This window comes from Physeter macrocephalus, chromosome 14, assembly GCF_002837175.3.
Source record: "Physeter macrocephalus isolate SW-GA chromosome 14, ASM283717v5, whole genome shotgun sequence".
Taxonomy (NCBI): Eukaryota; Metazoa; Chordata; class Mammalia; order Artiodactyla; family Physeteridae; genus Physeter; species Physeter macrocephalus.
The window spans coordinates 113,659,355-113,665,924 of record NC_041227.1 but is presented as its reverse complement, the minus strand read 5'-3'; positions in this window follow the sequence as shown (position 1 = coordinate 113,665,924).

The window sequence follows — 6,570 nt, the reverse complement described above, 5'->3', positions numbered from 1 at the left end:
GCAGTGGTTGCGCGTCCGCCTGCCGATGCAGGGGAACCGGGTTCGCGCCCCGGTCTGGGAGGATCCCACATGCCGCGGAGCGGCTGGGCCCGTGAGCCATGGCTGCTGAGCCTGCGCGTCCGGAACCTGTGCTCCGCAACGGGAGAGGCCGCAACGGTGAGAGGCCCGCGTACCACCAAAAAAAAAAAAAAGTATTATACTTGACGTTGATGACTCCAAAGGCATGCCTGTATTAATAAAACCAATAACTTAAACTCGTTTTCATTCATTAAAGATTAATCTTAGATCACGTGATCCTTTAAAAATTGGGGTTAGTTTTTCGTTACATGTAGAAATATTTGATTTGTAAGTGCTTACCTTTAAGTAAAGTAAATAGAGCTCTTTTACAAATTAATTTTGTTAATATCATCTGGAGGTAGAAACATCATATTTGTAAAACACACACAAGACACATGTATATCCAGATAGACACACACAGAGATCTCATAGTTTTCTTGCTTGAGTTTAAAAGGCCTCTCCCCTCCTTTTCCCCCTAGCTGCCCTCTTGTTTTCAATTTTAGTTTCCAGTAATTGAGCCAAGGCTGTAGTCTCAGGCAATGTGGGCTGTGTTTGCATTTCAAGGACATGATAAGAGTTATAACTTCAAGTTTTCTCCTAGGAGTACTTTTGTTCTCTCAGGGTAAGAATTTTGAAAAGATGTTTTATCAAGCCAAATTTCTTTAACTGCACATGCAAAAACCAGTTCTGGAATGTCAAAAGAGCTCCATCCTGGCCATTTTAGGGTTAGATAAGTACTTGCAAGTATTGGCTCCATAATTGTACATGAAGCCAACAGTTCCAGTGGGTCGCTCTCTGTCTGGGAGCTGATAGGCTTTAGAAGCATAGTTTCCCACTTTTTTTTTAAAGTTTAATTTTACTATAAAGTACACATCTTTCCAATTTTAAGCTACATTTTTTTTAAAAGGTCAGCTGACCTAGTTCACTCCAAAGTTCTTTCTAGGTCCCTTGCCTAGAAATTCTCCCTAGGTCCCTGCCTAGGAATTTTCCCCTAGGTCCTTTTGTCTAGGAATTCTCCCTAGGTTACTTTCACCTAGAAAATGAACTGTTACCCCCTTAAGACTACAAATCTTAAGATAACAGCTCAAATAAAAGTCACAGACCATTACTTAATAAAAGGATATCCAGATATCAGGAAAAACTCACCAAAGCATCTGAAGAGTGCTGTGAAGCAGGGGTGGAGGGTGGGAGTCTCCTCAGGGGGCTTGGTACCAAGCACCAGCACAAAGTAGCATCCACGTGACCTCAGGCCAGTTTTTCTAATATCCTGCCAATGACTCCAAGCATTGTCGATGTAAATAATTAATAACCAAACTATAATAGAAATAGAAAGGAGTTGTAGTTCAGCCAAACTGAGGACTATAGCATAGGACACAGCCCCTCAGATATCTCTGAGGAACTGCTCTGGAGAAGCATGGTTTTCAGCACAGTTTTGTATCTTGTCAGAACAAAGAACATCAAAAAAGTCAGGGATACATTCCTTCAAGGTTTTAAAAAAAAAAAACCAACCAGATCAGCACGTACACAGCAAGCAGTATGGCCTTGACACCTGGGAAGGGAGTCTTATCATCAAAGGAGTACCAGCATTGGTGTCCCAGGAAGGGAGGCGTTTAATTTTTATTTTTAACATGGACATTTTTTACTTCTGGTCAATATAACCTTTTCTTTGATGACTAAAACAGATGTATAATATATGTTCGATAGGCCACAAGCAGGCTGTTTTAGTTAGCATAAAATTCAAGTTCAATAATCTACAAGCCAGAATGATTTCCCCATACCACAATATGTGAAAATTTCTTCCATTAGAATATTGAAAGGAGGGACTTCCCTGATGGTCCAGTGGTTAAGAATCCGCCTTCCACTGCAGGGGATGCAGGTTCGATCCCTGGTCGGGGAACTAAGATCCCACACACACTGGGCAACTAAGCCTGCATGCCACAACTAGAGAGAAGCCCACATGCCGCAATGAAGAGCCCGTGCGCCGCAACTAAGACCCAACGCAGCCAAAAAAATAAATAAATACTTAAAAATATATATATTGAAAGGAATTGCAAGCAGAGGTAAAACTGATTTTTTTCCACAAGGAAAGGAGGGAAAACAATCAAGCCTCTGTCAGACAAGTCAGAAATTACTTGTCCACAAATTACTTAAAATTTACAGAATTGTGAAATAATTCCCGTAAAATCAATTTGAATCAGCTAATTAAAGGAAGGGTGTGCAACACACACATTTTTCTCTACAGATGACAGTCTTAAAAACATGGGTGAGATTATGGAATTTTTTTTAGCTTATTTAATGTAATTTTAAAAAACAAATATATCCCTCCCCATTTTATTTTAACATCTTTATTGCCAAAATTTTAACAGGACATTCCAAAGCACCTTTAAATATTAACACCCCCTGAAGTGCTTAGTAGGTGATTTGATTTGCCAGAACATTTTAGAAACACATGGTTAATTTGAGGCACACCTGGTCCCTGTTTCCCTCTCTCTTTTTTTTAAACAATTTTATTTATTTATCTGGTTGCGCCGGGTCTTAGTTGCGGCACGTGGGCTCCTTAGTTGTGGCATGCAAACTCTTAGTTGCAGCATGCATGTGGGATCTAGTTCCCTGACCAGGGATCAAACCCAGGCCCCCCTGCATTGGGAGCACAGAGTCTTATCCACTGCACCACCAGGGAAGTCCCTGGTTCCTCTTTCTCCTGAAGTTTATAAAATACCATACTTGACCTAATTAATAGTCTCCTTCTTCCCACTGATTACTCATTCCTTCTCTTTCTCAAACCTGGGCATACAAGCTATCTCCGCTTTGTAAGTCATCAAATTGCAGAGTCTCTAAATGGTTACAGAGACAGCAAGCTTCAGGGATAAAAATTCCTCTCACCTTCCTTTTCCATGGAGTCGAGAGTCCAAAGGCCAGAGGAGCCATTGCTACTGTACAGGACTGGGCAGGGCTGGAGCTGAGGGCAAAGGTGAAAGTAGCAGCAGCTACTTGAGCACCTTCTCCAAGGTTGCCCTTGCTTCTCCCTCCCAAAGTCCACACCCTTGCCACACAGATGCCGCAGATCTGCACTAGCCAGGACAATGATCACATAGACCTAGTTAAATTTACATAAAAAAAAATCCAGTTTCCAGTTGTAACAGCTACATTTCAAGTGTTCAATACCCACACGTGGCGAGTGGCTACTGGATTAGATAGTGCAAATAGCGAACATTTCCATCATCACAGAGAATTCTACAGGACTGCACCACTGCAGATGACCACTCCCTCCCTCCATCTCAGATTTCTCTCCCAACACTTTTTCTGCCTGCCACGTTTGTTATTCAAATAAATCAAGCATCTGACAAAGACTCTCTCTTTGACCAAAGTCCAGTTAGGCGCCTCTGAGCACTTTTCTCAACTAGGTCTCAACCTTCGGCTTCTGTGTCTAATCCTTGCCAAGCCCAGTTTTAGCAAAAATCCCAAGTCAATTTAGAGGGAATCCTCCACCCCTGATATCTGATCCATCCCTAGCTTGCCCTCAGCAAAAATCCTATTTAGTCAGTTTAGCAAGAATCCCCACTACCCTTGGTGTGTCCTCTTTCATCTACTGACCCCCTCACTCTGCTTAATGGCTATAAATTCCTACTTGTCCTTATCGTATTTGGAGCTGAGCACAATCTCTCTCCCCTGTTTTAATGTTCCTATTGCAACAGTTCTGAATAAAGTCTTCCTTACCATTTAACAGGCTTCAGAATAATTTTTTCTTTAACACCTCTTCTATGAAACCTTCCTTCTTGCCCCTAGGAAAAATTAATTCCCTTCTTAGCACCACGTCAATTCCTCTTCCAAAGCCAATATCGTGGTATTAAACTCACTTATGTGTTTGTCTTCCCTTATGGATTACTGAACTCTCATGAAAAGTATAGTGAGTATGGTGATTAAGAGTACACTTGAGTCAGAATGCTGGGTTCAAAGCCTTCTAATGGCACTTACTAGCTGTGTGAGCTTGGGCAAGTAACTTTATTTCTCTAAGCCTCAGTTTTATCATCTGTAAAATGGGAATAATAAAAGTGCTTCTCTTGTAAGAATTAAATGAGATAACCCACTGTGTCAGAGTAATTACCCCAATCCCCAGTCTTTGTTCGACTCCATACCTGGAAGTTGAAGATAAAAGTGGAAGATTTTCTCTGTAGGTCTGAATATAAATTCCCATTTCTTCAATATTCAGTTATAAAGGGTTGTACTTGCAGGCTTCCCTTGACACTTCTATTGGAAATAAATAAATCAGACTAATTAACCTTTTTTTTTTTTATTCTGTGCTGTCAAATTTAGCTCCCCAAGCTATCAACAAAACAATCTATTGATAAGACAAAAGTGAGTTTATTCTTACTGCAGTAAGGAAGACTAGTACCTTGACAGAGTTGTAGTAGTAGCCGACAGGTGGCAGGACAAAGTAGTAGTATTTATTGAGAATTTGAAGATTGGTTGGAGGCGGGGCGGGGGCGGGGGGCCGGGAATCTTTCAATGCAGGTGGGGGGGCGCAGGAGTTGATTAGAATTGGGCAAGGGTCATGATATAATAGTTTAGGATTGGAGGACACAGCAAGGATTTTGAGGCCAGCGGTTCTAAGAGTCTTGGAGTGTACAGAATTGTCAAGTGATACTTCCTATTGAAAAGCTGATGGTTCTTTTAGGAAGTCCTTAAAATGAACAATGGATTTATTTGCATTTTTAACTTCCAGGCAAGAGTGTTAATAGTTGTCATATTAACATAGACAGTAAGCTGTGTGTGTGTAGGAGGTGTCAGTTCTCAGTGCTTTTAAGAAATCAAATAGGGCTTCCCTGGTGGTGCAGTGCTTGGGAGTCTGCCTGCCGATGCGAGGGACGCGGGTTCGTGCCCCGGTCCGGGAAGATCCCACGTGCCGCGGAGCGGCTGGGCCCGTGAGTCATGGCTGCTGATCCTGTGCGTCCGGAGCCTGTGCTCCGCAACGGGAGAGGCCACAGCAGTGAGAGGCCCGCGTACCACAAAAAAAAAAAAAAAAAAAAAAAAAAAAAGCAAATAAGTAAAATTAATGGAAATATATCCAAGATTCTAAGGTCATCCCTGTAGATAGAGTTTTAAATGGAAGAGTATTATTTTGGTGACTCAGAAGGTGATCTGAACTTTCAGTAGAAACCCCACTCCCGGGTTTACTCATCATTTCCCACCATCCTTTCATCTCAGTTGAGTGCCACCAGTCTTGTGAGAAGGCAGGATTAAGAATGCTCATTCTCCTGCCTGAAACCTCAAGTGGCTTCAGGGGCATAAATCCCTGGTTAGATGACATGGAAAACTTTCTTTCCAGATTTAGACAGATGCTACTCCTTGGAGAAGGGGCACTTCTGAATTTAACCTTCCATAGACAGCATGTTCAGTGTTAAGAAATAATTATCCTGGGCTTCCCTGGTGGCACAGTGGTTAAGAATACGCCTGCCAATGCAGAGGACACGGCTTCGAGCCCTGGTCTGGGAAGATCCCACATGCCACGGAACAACTAAGCCCATGCACCACAACTACTGAGCCTGCGCTCTAGATCCCACGAGCCACAACTACTGAATCCTGTGCCTAGAGCCTGTGCTCCGCAACAAGGGAAGCCACCACAATAAGAAGCCCGCGCACCGCAACAAAGAGTAGCCCCCACTCCCTGCAACTAGACAAAGCGCGTGCGCAGCAACGAAGACCCAATGAAGCCAAAAATAAAAATAAATAAAATAAATAAATTTTTTGAAAAAGAAATAATTATCCTGACACTTGATAAAACAGTAAAAGAGACTTTAACCAGGACTACTGCAATAGGGACATTACAATAGGGGAGAGAGATTGCACTCAACTCCAAATACAATAAGGACAAGTGGATAGGAAATTACTAAGAGGAGACAGCAAGGGTGGGGGAATTGTTGCTAAACCTACTTACAGGATTCTTGCTGAAGGCAGGCCAGGTATCAAGGTATCAGATATCAAGGGTGGGGAATTTTCTCTAAACTGACGTAGCGGGATTCTTGCTGAGTTTATTCTTACTCCGATTAGGAAGAGCACTACCTTATCAGAGTTTACACTAAAGAATAATTTCTTTCTAGAGGGGTAATGATGAAACACAAACTGGGCTACCCAGGGAGGTTGCTGGGTCTCCTTTAGGGGCAAGTGGGAGGCATGATTAAATGCCAAAGAGATTCTCATCTATAAGACTCTTAGTGAAGTATTACGGGGAGGCAGGAGAAAAATGAAGATGACCTCTCAATGGCCCTTCCAATGTATGGAGCTTTCACTCAGGACTAAAAGAAAAAAAAAAATTTTTTTTAAAGGAAGGTAAATAGCTCTTTCTAGGGGAAGAAGTAGGCTCCTTGGGATGTGATCTTTGCTCCGGACTGGGGTAAACCATACAGGGCTGCGGAGCAACCATGGGGCCCAGTCACCTAAACACTACAAGTCCACAAAAGCACCGCGGTGAGGGCGGGGCTTGCTGACCATTATGACGCAGTGGGCGGGGTCAGA